At 40.4% G+C, this 13,869-nt stretch overlaps 1 long non-coding RNA gene across 1 annotated transcript; it reads right to left on the bottom strand.

Annotated features, from left to right (window-relative positions):
- Positions 1-1,754: 1,754 nt before the first annotated feature.
- On the bottom strand, positions 1,755-5,052 carry LOC109204275 (uncharacterized). Its single transcript, XR_002063862.2, has 5 exons — positions 4,584-5,052; positions 3,782-3,860; positions 3,040-3,197; positions 2,575-2,661; positions 1,755-2,193 (listed from the first exon to the last, which is right to left on the bottom strand). It is a non-coding gene; the product is annotated as an uncharacterized LOC109204275 (long non-coding RNA).
- Positions 5,053-13,869: the final 8,817 nt, after the last annotated feature.

The following is a 13,869-nucleotide window of genomic DNA, read 5'->3' as shown; positions in this document are numbered from 1 at the left end:
GCTGCTTTGCTAGCTAAAACACCGGTGTCGGCACATAAGGATGCTGTCATCAGTGATGGGAATAACGGCGTTACAAGTAACGGCGTTACTTTTTTCAGTAATGAGTAATCTAACTAATTACTATTCCTATCATTACAACGCCGTTACAGTTACTAACAAGAAAATGCGGTCTGTTACTATTTTTCAGCAAACAGATGGTTGAAGCTGTGTTCAGTTTACGCATCTTATATCAGCTGCACGGAAGTAGCTGATGACGCAAGTAATGTGGACGCTACAGGTTTAAGCAGCTGTGCGCGCTCCCACGGACGGTAATCACAATCACTGTCTAGCACAACACCTGGAGCTCAGGGGGCACAATCGCATGAGTCCTGCTGTTTGACTGAGGAAGAGTAAAGTATTCGTGGTAAGCCAATCACACGGCCACTTAAAGACAAAGCAACAAGGTGATATATACCAGTTTATAAATTGTGTCGATAGGCCACGTAAAACCAGAGTCATTATAAACAATATATACGCGGCGTTTTTTCCTCAATAGTTTCGTCATGTTTACTGTCTAAGGACAGCGCTAGCGAGCACTCTCTGCTTATGAGCAAAAAAACAAAACAAAGAAAACAGGGGAAGTTTTAGGAGTGACGGCGAGAGTGAGAGAGAGAGAGAGAGAGAGTTTTGAGATGTGAGAGATTTGTGACGTTTAGCGTGTTTGGAGTGTGCAGTTAATGTGTTGTCTTGTGTAGTTAGTGTGTAGTGTTGTGGATAGTTTTGTGTTGTGTGTCAGAACAATGAGGCGACTGCTGTCTCCAGGTAGAAAACAGGAGTGATACACCTGCTGCTGTCAGACCTGCAGGTATCAGGCTGTGATGTTCTTCTTTATAGTGGACAGAAATTATGTTTTTGGAGTGGCACAAATAATTTGTGTGGCATCTTATTGAAGAACAGCTGATTGTTCTGTAAATAGTTTGAAATGATTATTTAAAAAATCAAGGTAAAAGATAAATGGCTGCAAATAACTTTGTTGTTTGCAAAACCTGTGCATACACTGTAAAAAAGAAAATGTTGAGAAAACGTAAAATTTCAAGGCAACATGATGCAAGAGATTTTTGAGTTTTCTCAACTTTTGCCAACTGTTGTTGACTCAACTAAGATTTACAAGTTCTGCCAACTTGGATCTTCTTGTTCACCTAATTAGGATAATCCTGGAAGTCTAACGAAGAAATTCTGGTTTCAATGCCATGTATTTCTGCCTTCACCAAACACAGATATTCTTGTTGAGTAATCATACAATTCTTACTCCAGTGAGTTGAAAATTTACCTATATAAACAAAGGAAAATGTATGTTGTTATTATACTTGAAAAAACACTTAATAAATAGATATAGAATAAAACAAAGCACAATTCAATGTTATCTAAAAGCTTATTTATTTTGTTCAACAGTCTTTTCAGTACATTTCAGAATGTCATGGGTAGTAGGGTGAATTTCTGTTAAAAAAAACAAAAAGAAAGAAAGAAAAGAAATAACAAACAAACAAAAACGTGTTGCCAGTTTCTTTTGGGTGCTTTGAGCACCCCAGCAGAGACGTTAAAATTCTAGAGTCCAGAACCAAAAAAGAAAAGTGTCCAGCAACTTAATAATTCATGCACACACACCCTGACCGTCTTGTAAAAGCTGAACATAACTATTGCACATGAAATAGGGTAGTGCTACAAACGATTGCCTATGCACCCAGACATTGATATTTTACACAGGCTTACTATGATGAACTATGGAAGTTAAAAGTTCTTAGAAATGTTACCATCAATGAAGAGGAAACTAACACTATAACAAATCTTTTAAAATACTACAAGACAAATTTTCACCATATATTCTCAACAATACAGATTCATCTGACTAAAATTTACATTTCGAATAATGATTTATCCACTTCACCTTCATATTGTCCGACCAGGCCAAAATAAGATGGCCTGAATTGCTTCAAAGGTAAAACTCATCTGCTTTGGATAATCAATGTTGAGGGCATACAGAAGGCCAAAGAGGTGTGCCAGGGCAGTAGAGAGATCTGGAATGTTATGTAGCACGATGTCCCCTTCCAACACAACTGCATGTTCTCGCACAGACGTATCAGCATCGTCATCTTGTAGGATGGTGAGGATGGCAACTGATGCACCGTTCAACACTGGTTCCAAAATGTCAGTGTCCTGAAGAAAAGTAAAATATGAATTATTGAAAGCTAAGAAAAACTAAAGACAAAACAAATTTCTAAAGATTTTAACTTTAACCTCTATACCATGCTGGTCGTTTGACCCATGGAGGTTTTAAGAAGAAAAAGCTTATTTTCTTTTAATTAATGCCACCTTGTGAGTTTTGTACAAAAATATTTTCTGCTATGGAACAACCACTAACAATGCCCAGCTGCTGCTCAGCAGAAAAAAAGGAGTGAGAGTTATGACAACTGCAATCCCCACTATAAAATTATCTGGACTGCACTGAGAAAGTGTACATTTCCATTTTGGATAAACTCATCCTTTAAAAACATCTCATTGCAATTAGTTTTACTTGTATTACTTTTTTGTACTTACTAAGCACTTCAGGAAAACCTCTGTTGCATCTTCTCTTGAGGAAAATGGGCAGGCCTCTCAGTGCCCGTTGGACACAGTGTTGGATGTCTAAAGAGTATTCAGTGGAAAACAAGAATTTCAATTAGTGAAGTAACATGGTGTACTATACACAATGCAAAATCAGAACTCTCATAGTAATGAAAGTAAAGCACAGGTCAGACCCAGCAACACGCAAAACGTACAACCCCCCCCCCCCCCCCCCCCCCAAAAAAACAACAACAACAACACCATGTTAACAATTTTACTTTCGTTTTACAAATTAAATAAAATACTGCCAAATAAGAACAAAGCAATGACTCATGACATTCATTTTTACTGACATATCCACTGATGTGTTTTGTTTGAAGCCAACATCTTTTTCAGTTTCTGTTAAGAGAAAAGTATACTCTCTTCTAAAAATGTCAGATAAAGGAGCACTTCACTCACCTGTTCATCAAGTTTATCCAGGAGGTCTTCCATCTCCTCACCAAGAGCTCCCTTCTTAGACCAGTACAGTTTCAGCAGGCCAGGCACAACTTTGTCAAGGGATGCATTGAAGGTCCCCAGGAGGTCTTTGCTTGTGATCCGATGAAATTTTCAGATATCTAAACAATACATTCACCAAAATATTGTCATTTATTCAGCACAGAAAATTCCTGGGTAGCTGTCTTGGACAGTCTGCACCATGTTATATGCCTGACTGTGTCATCAACAGCAAAACCTACCTACTTCAAAAATCTCTCATGAATACGTCTTTTGCACAGGAATAGAAACACCCCCCACAAAACCCAGTATCAATATGAAAATACATATTATGTTCTAAGTTGCACCAAAATCTGTGACCAATCAGATTCTGTGACCTGCCTTAGTATTCTTTCCCTAACAATCTCAGACTATAGAAGTACTATTTCTAGCACAAAAAGAAAAAAAATACATGCTAAGTCAAAATTATGAGATTGCCTTTCTGTTTCACAATTTCGATTTAGCATGGGGACTCTTGTACTGGCAGAAATGTTCAGGGTAAGGATTTCAATATAACACTGGCAAGGGCCTTGACTGGAGTGGTAGCACAAGATAATAAAGTTGGCCAATGCATTACCCCAGCAAATACCGTACTGCTTCAATATAAGTATAAATCATGCCCAATTTGAATAATAATTAAATTATAAATAAATTAGGACAGTCTTACCTCCTCAGAGGAAAACAGCGCAGGTCATCTCTCCTGGACCTCAGATACCATAGGCTGACACTCCACGACCTCTCTCCGCCTGAGAGAAAATGTTTGCAATAATGAAGCATTTCAATATAATGTAGAAAAAAAAACGAGAAAAAAAAGTTACGGATCGGACTCCCCGATCCTTACTGCGCATGTGCAAAGTCGGACCGTACAGATCGCGTCTACCCGTGGAATTGTACATAAAATCAATACTCCACCAACAAAAAGGCTCTCAAAACAATACAATACTTTCCACAGCTTTGAAGGATGGGTCAGGTGTATCCTTCGCGGCCCACCCTATGCCAGAATTCATAGCGCGGCCCAGCCGATTCTAGTTTCAAACAATGGCGGCAGCCACTTAGTTTTAATATTACTCTTATTACTCTTTCTGGGTCACAAAGTAAACTTTTAAGGTATTTTCAGGCGAGAATGTAGCTGTGTAAATTTCAAATATCTGCTCAGTTTATTAAGACAACACATTTTTGCAAAAATGCTTCTACGTTTTCGGAGACGTCTGTTACCACCAGCTTCGATAGCTAGCTGGGGATTCAAGGCTACCTAGAGCAGCGAGAACAGCGAACTCCTGGCATATCATTTTCAACCCCCCGCGCGGTCCTTCGCTAGCTTAAACATGATATATAAGTCCCTTAGATGACTTAAATATGTTATTGTTTGGCTTTTTTTCAGTGCTTTACTCGTTCCACCCTCCTGGGTCCTCAGGAGGATGCAACCTAGCGCTTGTAGAAAATCCTAGTAACAGATGTCGTTAGCTTACCTGCTAGGGCAAATGGCCGGCAGCTCCCGCACCTGTCCAAAAAATGGTCAAATAATACACTCCAACTTCAGACCAGGTAAAATCCGTAATGGTCGAAAAATTGTAATTTTCATCCAACTTTGGCCACGTTTGTTCAAAGTTTCTTAGCAGGTTTTCAGTTCAGAACACATGGACAAACCACTATCACACAGTCTGCTCAGACTCGTTTGGTCTAGTTCAAACTTATTCAGACCACGACGTGTGCCAGTCACCTACGGGGTTTCCCACCGGTTCCCAACTCGACTCAAAAAATCTACTCAAAAGTTGATAATCTTTGTTATGCTCGCTAGAAAATCTTAGTTAGGACAACAATGGAAGAAATTTGTTGGGCAGACAAGCTATTTTAGGTTGTAAATGGAAAGTTTTATTTCTAAGTCAGTTTAATTTGAAAACTTTACTCAAATCAACAATTACTAGTTATCGTTTTTACAGTGTAGGATTTTAAAATTGACCATTTATATTTGCATTTAAAGTTATGAAATATGATTCATTAAACATGTTTGTGGTTGTTACAGTAAAAAACACAACTTTTTATACTCTGATTTTATGTTTTTTTGTCTGATTTTAGATCAATCGTGTTAATACAGTATGTCAAAATGAAAACATAACTGTAAATTCAGACACGTGAGGTTGTGCTGAAAAGGATGATACCAAACAAGACAAAGTAAATAGTTTTTAAAGGTGAAATGTGGAGGGATTTTTTTTTTTAAGTAACGCAATAGTTACTTTTCAAGTAATTAATTACTTTTAGAATATTGTAACTCAGTTACTTTTTTGAAGAAGTAACTAGTAACTATAATTAATTACTTTTTCAAAGTAACTTGCACAACACTGGCTGTCATAGGCTGTCATAGGCTGTCAATGACGTTGATTAGCTGCGTATATACGAATGTGAATCGCATTATTGGCTGGACTATGGGATAAAATGGCATCGTTCTAATCCCATACAGGAGCAGCCAGTCACTTACTGACTAACACTGCAAAACTTAAAAAATTAAAACTTAATTTTAATTTCAATTCAGGTTAGATTTTTTTCTCAACGCAGATTTTCTGTGCGCAGAGACCATGCCAGCAGTGCGCAATTGCGCACGCGCGCAGCTTAGAGGGAACATTGAGCGTGTCACCTGTGACCAGCCACACCCAACCGAGTTGTTCCTTCTTTTTGATGCTGTAGAGGGAGAAATGCAGACATTCCTTGAGGAGCTGATGCCTAAACAAGTGAAAAAATATTAAAAAAAGAAACAAGCCAGAAGTCTACATAAAGCCATTTTTTGTACTCTGGAGAATGTATGTTGGGTTTATCTAGGCACAAACCCCGCTGGAACAGGAGACCACTAACTGTCTGTATTCTGTGTGTGTAGGTGCATATGTGTGTGTATGTGTGTGTTTCCAGCCATACTATACATATATAGGTCATACTAGACATATGACTTTACAATGAACTTAAACTCTGTGTATGAAGTATCCAGAAAACTATACAATCAGGAACTTGTAATAGGTCATGTCTCAAATTAACATTTAAAGGTGTGAAGTCTTGCACCTCAAGAAACAGAACATGGTGCTTTCCAAATGTATAACACAGCTCATCTCTGGACTAAGCTGCACTCTAAATAAAGAAAGCACATTTTGTCAGCACAGACACAGATAAAGGAAATGTTAGAAGATTGAAAATAAATCCTCTGACTGTCTAGCTTTTTCTTCATAATGATAGCCATATTAGGACACATAAAGTCAATGATTATATATCTATATATTTTTAGCACAAATGACAATATAAGAAATATCAATTCCAAAATTCCCTCCTCTTTGTCGTTTGTGTAAGGCGTTTCCGTCGCAATATGCTCTCAGCTTCTTATCACTTGTACATAACATTTTCAGCGCATGCATCATTTTAAACACGTTTCGGCCATGCCATCCACATCACTTTGCTCCAACAGAATATAGTTTGTAAATGTATTAGCAATCATTTTATTTATCATTAATCTTAGAAATGGTAAAATACAACCTTTGAACAGGCAAGTAATGTTAACACTCTTCATAGATGTCTGCTCCAGTCGTGTAGCATACTCCCTGTTATGATGTAGTTATCAAGTTCAAAATCAGACTGTTCTGTAGTACCATCGTTCCGATGGCTTTCTGGCCTTCTCCAAGGGTTTTTCCTAAGGCCTTTGTCAGGTTTATGTGTCTTAACAACACATAACAGTTGATTTCCACGTGGTCTTATACCTCTCCCGGACCGACCCATCCAAACAGGCTTTGACAAAACGTCGCTCCGACTCTCCAAATGAGGAACTGGTACGGCACATCCGCCTGTGCAGTCAGTCCATCTACACTGCATCTTCTGCATGTAATAGGCTGATGTTCCAGTCTTTCCATGAAGAAAACATGAACTGATTGCTTCACAAGAGCGCAGGCCTCCCCCTTTCGGCTGGTTGCTGTTCTCGAACAGGCGCTCGCTCTTTTTGGTTTGAATGTCATCCTATATGATGAGTTGAACTTGCATTCATCCGCCTTCAACGTTGACTTGTGGGCACAGGTTGTGTTTGTACGGCAACCCATACCCCTGGTTTCATTCTCTGGAGGGCAAAACATGGAGATGGTTTTGCATAGGTGTTGTGTCATTTCTTCTATCATTGGTGATCCATTATTTATCACACACACAGGCAGCTGTGCCCAGCTTCTTTAGCAATATTATGTCCGGCAGTGGGTCTGACAACTGAGGCCGGGCCAGTAAGTCCGTCTCTTCCAAACAGTCCATCTTACTGTCCGGGCAGGTGACCAATCCTGTGAGGTTTAAAAGTGTTGAGAAGATGCCCACCATAGCCAATAGACAAACAAGCTGTGTCCCAATTAAGAGACCGCACACTTGAAGTACGCATTTTGAGTGCGATTACGTCACCGCCACGCGACAACGGCTGTCCCAATTCGAAGTGTACTTCAAATGCATACTCTAAATGCGCCGTCGATTTCCCCAAGTATCAAGCGTGGTCCGGTGCATGCTTCGTGGTCCCATATATCCCACAATTCATAGCGCGGCGGTGGGTGTGGATAATTTTGCCGCAAAATGTCCCACAAGAAAGGCACTATCCAGTGGCTGTAGCCAGACCCTTCTCCAAAATACGGCAGAAAGGAGCGACTGAAGAGTGAACTGTCAAAAGTAAGTACTGAATATTATGTCACTTATTTATGTGCGAATGTTTAATAACGAAGAACATTAAAACATTACTGTTGGCCACATGTTGGCAAAGTTATGTGACATTAGTGATGTTTTCACTAACTTGGTTTTAAAGCCTTTAAAATATGTATATAGTTTACCTTAATCCTACAGAGAATGTGATGATTTTATGAATAATTAAAGTCAGTCATATATCCACAAACACAACAAGCTGAAAGTCAGTGATGCTGCTCGGTTTGCAGTCCTGAATATCACGGCACAAGCAGGATTCACTGCACTGTTAATGTTAGCTATGTTATATTGCTGCCTCTGTTTGGTGGTGTCGAGCCTGTTTGTGAAGGACTGCTAGAAAAGTTTAAAATAACTAATTGTCTGTCCTGAATCAGTCTTATTAGGTAATGTTCAAATAATTTTACCATTCCAGTGTTTTCAGTGTGGGAGAAAGTACTCAGGGCCTTCAAGTTACACACTATGAAAGGCAGCGACAAGTTTAATATTCAGAATCCTAAAGTATGTATCAGCAGCAGAATGGAGCTAAAAATAAATGTTTGTTTCAGTTCTATGAAGCTTTGAGTATTTTGGATTAGTAGTACTGCTGTGTTTGTTGCATTTTTTATTTATTTTATCAACTTTTCTTCTGACGATGCTGTCTGTGTTGAGCGCTCAGTGGATCTGCGTTCGACTACTCCGCCTAGGCTGCACTGTCGAGTGCAGATCCACTGAGCGCAGCGCAAGCTAGCAAAACAGAAGCTAAGCTCGTTGCAACATGGCAACTGACTCAACGCTACCCGAAATTGAACCTCCCCCACCCTCATTCAGATCTGGCGTTTGGAACTATCTTGGTTTTCATGTGAAGCATGACCCTGAAGGTGAGCGCGTCATGGACAAAAGTAAAACAGTATGTCGGATGTGCCACGCAATGCTCAATTTGTGGGAACTAGTGCGTTAGCGCAGTTAGCTTGTTAACGTGTTGACGCCGTCGTGCAGACCCTGAATTGGGACACAGCCACAGTCTTGTTCTCTGTAATGTCGTATGGCCACAGTCTAGATGTGTGTGGAGACAAAGGTATTTGACACAGATATAGCAGTTATTTTTATTGTTCAGGTGAGCAGTTCATAAACTGCCACCAGGAGGTCGTTCAATATCCATCAAGGTATTGTGTGTGGTTTCCTCGGTCCCTGTTGGGTCTGCGCTTCCACAGGCCCTGCTGGTTTAGAAACTTAGTCCCGTTAACGACAAGGAAGCAAGACAATCAGCGATCGATCAATTTTACTTGCTAGCAAGGGGAGCCGGACAGCAGCAGTGCTCTGCCCTCGGTGTCAAACGAGTCCAAAGTACCAGCTTGCCCTGCCTCTTTTCATTCTGTTATACACAGTTTACACAAACAGTTACAGTACACACAGCACCACCCATTGTAAACCCCCCCTATGGTTTAAAAAGATAAGGCACCATGTGTGTATGTGTGTGCACATGTAAGCACGTGTGTGTATGCCTGTGCGAGAATGTGTGTGTGAGTGTGTGTGTATGCATGTGCGAGAATGTGTGTGTGTATGCATGTGAGTGTGTGTGTGTTTGGGGGTGCGTTTGTGTGACCTCCTGCCCACAAAAGGGTCATAAATGCAGGAAGCTTACAAAACAAGAAAACAGAACCCTCACATAGGATCAGGGCTGGACTGGGACAAAAAATCGGCCTGGGCATTTTGACTAGAAACCGGCCCACCAGGTATTATAGGAAAAACCATAAAGCCTTTGAATGAAAACAAACGCTGTTGTCACAGTGATGTACACTGTCGTGTTGGTATATATGTATTAGTCTAATAAACTTAAACCCACACCATCCTCCCTATTCTGGTATCCTAAACAGTACTCGAAAGTAGACTGCTTGGTCGAGTTAACCTCCTGAACTATCTACAACACATGGTGAAAACCTGAAATTAAGACAGAGAAGACTAGAGGTGAGACATGATCATTACTGATTACTGATGACAGATTTAGATATATTTTCATAAACCATCCATTTGCCATATCAATAAACAGCATGGCAGGGCAAAATATTTTTTCTAACAATTGCAATCTTTAAAAAGTGAAAGGAGATAGAAAGACAGGTGAGAAAGAATAAAACTTAATTGACTTTTTGATCCATTTTACACAGTACTGGTACAGTATCTATAAAATGTGGGAAAATACTGGCATCATATACACTACTTAGCTACTTCTGAAGAAATTATGATGGGACCCTAAAAAAAAATTACTATGTACAATAATGGATTTCTATACATTTTACATCAGATAAAAACGTTTGTTGTAAGATTCAGATAATTATTTGTTAAAATCGAGACATTTTAAATGAGAATAAGAAAGAAAAGTATTTCTTTGTGCCCCCCTTTCCCTGTTAATGCCCTACCGGCCCCCCTGGCAACACTTTGCTAGATCCTCCCCTGCAGTTACCAGCTGTCAGCTACTTAGAAAAGGATCCTGGTGTTATTTGTCTCTCAGAAACAGTTCATAACTTCCCTTCAACTCATTCATGTCACCTAAAAGGTAAACCTGTTTCTCCATCACCTGTTCAGCTCTGATGGTTCAGTAAGGACATCTCCTGGTTTCATCTTCATGTTTCCCTCTCACCAGGATATACAAACCGATATCATGACCAGTGGCTTTCATAGCTGTGGCTCCAGCAAACATCAGCTGATACTAGAAATTAATATTAAATAAATTCTAACAACAGCTGATCAAGCTTAAATGTGCTGCTGTTGTTTAGCGCGACATCCGCTGGTTTCTTCTTTCTGGCGCAAAGTGAGCGATAAACAAACGAGAGAAAAGCCGATCAGCTGCTCATTGATCAGTTTCATGATTGAAGTAGAAACAGGAGAGAGAGGGGAGAGAATGAGGAGAGAATGAGGAGAGAAGAGGCAGCTGTGCAGCGTAAACACAGAATAACTCCAGCTTTGTGTCTTTTTCATTGTAGCTGAAGTCCGGGACAAACTGTGTTCCTTTTCACCTCAATAAGAAACACGTAATATTTTCTCTGAATACGGGACGATTTCGTTTTTATGGGACGGTTGGAAACTCTAATAACTAACCTTATAAATAAAATACGATAAAACAAGTTCAACATCAATAATATCATAGCACCCGCCCAGCAGTATATAAACTCCATCATGCTAGCTAGTACGAGTTATTGAAACTGACTGTAAAAATCAGCATTATGAAAATAAACTACACAAAAACTTGGTTTATATCCGACCCAGATAGACTGCAGGTCATAACTTCTTACCTGAAGTTCAGTTCACCACCTCGGGTCTCTGCTCCTCCTGCCTTTCCGTCATCCACCTGCCAGCGTGTTGCATCTGCTGGCCTCCACCACTTGCTAATGTTACTAAATCTGTGGAAGCTCCACAATAGCCACCACTGAACAACTGAGTTATTTTTACACATCTCCCAGCATCTGGCCAATCCACCACCTTTCAGTGTTTATACCGTTACGGGAAAAAAAACCCCAACCCATCGGCCCATAAAAATGAAAAATCACCATCGGCACACTGGGCAAATGCCTGGTATGCCCGATGGCCAGTCCAGCTATGCATAGGATGTCTCTATAATAAACCACTACAGCCTCCCCCACAAACAGACTGGGGAGATGGTCAGAAACAAAGGAATGTCTTTGATCATATAGTTTGAACTAAGACTTACAAATTTAACCCTCTGGGGTCCAGGGTATAATTGGCCGTTTTTGACTACTTTTGATTTTACCTCTATATTTCACCTTTAAAATATGTTTTTCTTGCCTTGTTTGTTACCATTATTTTCAGCACAACCTCAAATATCTGAAATTAAAAATATCTGAGTTATTTTTTTCATTTTGGTATACTATATTAGCACAGTTGATCTAAATTCAGACAGAAAATTCAAAATCCGAGTAGAAACAAGTTATATTTTTTACTGTAAAACCCACAAACATGTTCAACGAATCATTTTCATAACTTGAATTGCAAATACAAATTGTATATTTCTAAAAATTGTGCACAAGTTTTGGAAACAACAAAGTTATATGGTATTATTCACCTAAAAAATGCAACCCAGGCCTCAGGTGTTTTTTATATAACCATTTAAATCTATTTACAGAACAATCAGGTGTGCTGCATCAAATAAGAAGCCACACAAATTATTTGATTGATTGATTGATTGATTGATCATACTTTATTCATCCCGAGGGAAATTGGGTTAAGGCTGCCAGCCGTGCCAGCGCCGTCTTACCCATCCGACCATACATACATTACACAAACATCACATGGGGAAGACAGGTCAGAGAGGTATAACATGGAAAAGCACAACATGAGGAAAGATAAGGAGAAAAAAATAACTCCCCCCAGACTGAGCTCCAACAGAGAGATCAGTTTGAGAACAGAAAAAAACACACCTCTGCACATAGCACATGAAAAAAACTCTTAATACACCAAAGAAACACATGACAAGCAACATGGGTGGGTAAAGGGTGAGAGACAGCCAATGTAGACAGTACATCCGGGCCTGCAGCCTATGCGCTGGTCTCCATGATCCACCGTCAGCATCGGAAGGGAATAAGCGTCGAAGGCGTTTGGAGGGGGAGGGGGATGAGTGTACATCTGCATGTGTATATATGTCTGTGTGCGTGTGTGTGTCCAGAGTTCAGCTGAGACAGTGTCCTTCGCCCTGCCAGGCTAAGTAAACAGTCTTCCAGCCAACCCAGGTGGCCTTGCATAGAATGGGAAGAACAGTCTCAACACAGTCGTTATCAGGGTGTTTTGTTCAGCTCCAGCCTTGAGACCGCAGCTGGCGCCGAAGGGGTATCCGCATGAAGTGATGGTGGTTTTAACTTTACTGCGAACAACTCATATGAATTTCAAAGCTGTTCTAACAGTCCAACACTGGTCACTCAATCTCCCGTTGGGGAGCCGCGAGCTTCTCCATGATGTTATCAAACTTACGCTCCGTGATATTGTCATTCTTGTGCTCAAAGAGCCGATTCTGAGAACTCACGACCGCAGTGAGCTTCTCCAAGATGTGATCCAATTTGCGCTCAGAGGTGTTATTCCGAGCGAGCCCCTCCAGATGTAATCCAGTTTGCACTCAGAGGTCTTGTTCTGAGTATTCACGGCAGCCGTGCGGTTCTCCAAGATCTTATCCGTGCTGCACTCAATGAGCCCATTTTGAGAAACTCGTGCCTCGTCCCATCGTTTCAATCCCAGCGGGCAGCTTGTGGGGGTTTGGGGTGTCAATTGCATTCAGGGACCAGTTGATCAAATCCATAATTCCTCTTTTAGGTTTTAGAGAACAGACTGTGAGAGAGTGTTTCAGGGAAAAGTAATACAAAAAACCCCCCACGAGACTAGACAAGGACACAAGAGGCTAAGCAGGGAAGCTAAGGGAGAGGAGAGGAGGAGGAAAAAAAGTGCGACCGCCGTCGCGGTCTCCATATGTGAATTTTTTGTGTCCAAAAAATGTAGTTTGTGTTCAGTATAAGACAGAGGAGAACACCACAGGCCTAAACCCTGCAGGTCTGACAGCAGGAGGTGCATCCGTCCAGTTTTCCATGTGGGAACAGTGTTTACACTGGAATCTGCCTTTGACAGCTTTTTTTGGAGAAAATGTGAAATTCAGCAGTCTAACTGACACACAATACAAAACAATAACTACACATATGAGTTTTCATATGTGAGACTAATGTCTCACATATGAAAACTCACTCTCTCGCTTTCTTTCGCTCACCCGCTTTCCATCGTGGGTGTCACTCCTAAAAATGTCCCCTTCTCCCTAAACAACCAAGTGCCACATGTTGCCATATCATTTTTTTGATTGGCTGACGTGGTAAACTCTAACACCAATGGGGAAGGGGTGTTTTTTCTTTTTCTTTTTTCACTCGCAAAGGGAGAGTGTTTGCTAGCGCTGTCTGTAGAAAACACCGTTTTTACAGTTTCTTCCTGCTGTAAGCACCACTGTTTTGTTCAGAAAAAAACATCGCTTGTATTTTTTATCATAACTCTGGTTTTACGTGGCCCACTGACACAATTCAAAAACTGGTATATAGTTTG

The sequence above is a fragment of the Oreochromis niloticus genome, linkage group LG11 (genome assembly GCF_001858045.2).
Source record: "Oreochromis niloticus isolate F11D_XX linkage group LG11, O_niloticus_UMD_NMBU, whole genome shotgun sequence".
Classification (NCBI taxonomy): domain Eukaryota; kingdom Metazoa; phylum Chordata; class Actinopteri; order Cichliformes; family Cichlidae; genus Oreochromis; species Oreochromis niloticus.
This window is presented reverse-complemented; position numbering and strand designations above follow the sequence as displayed.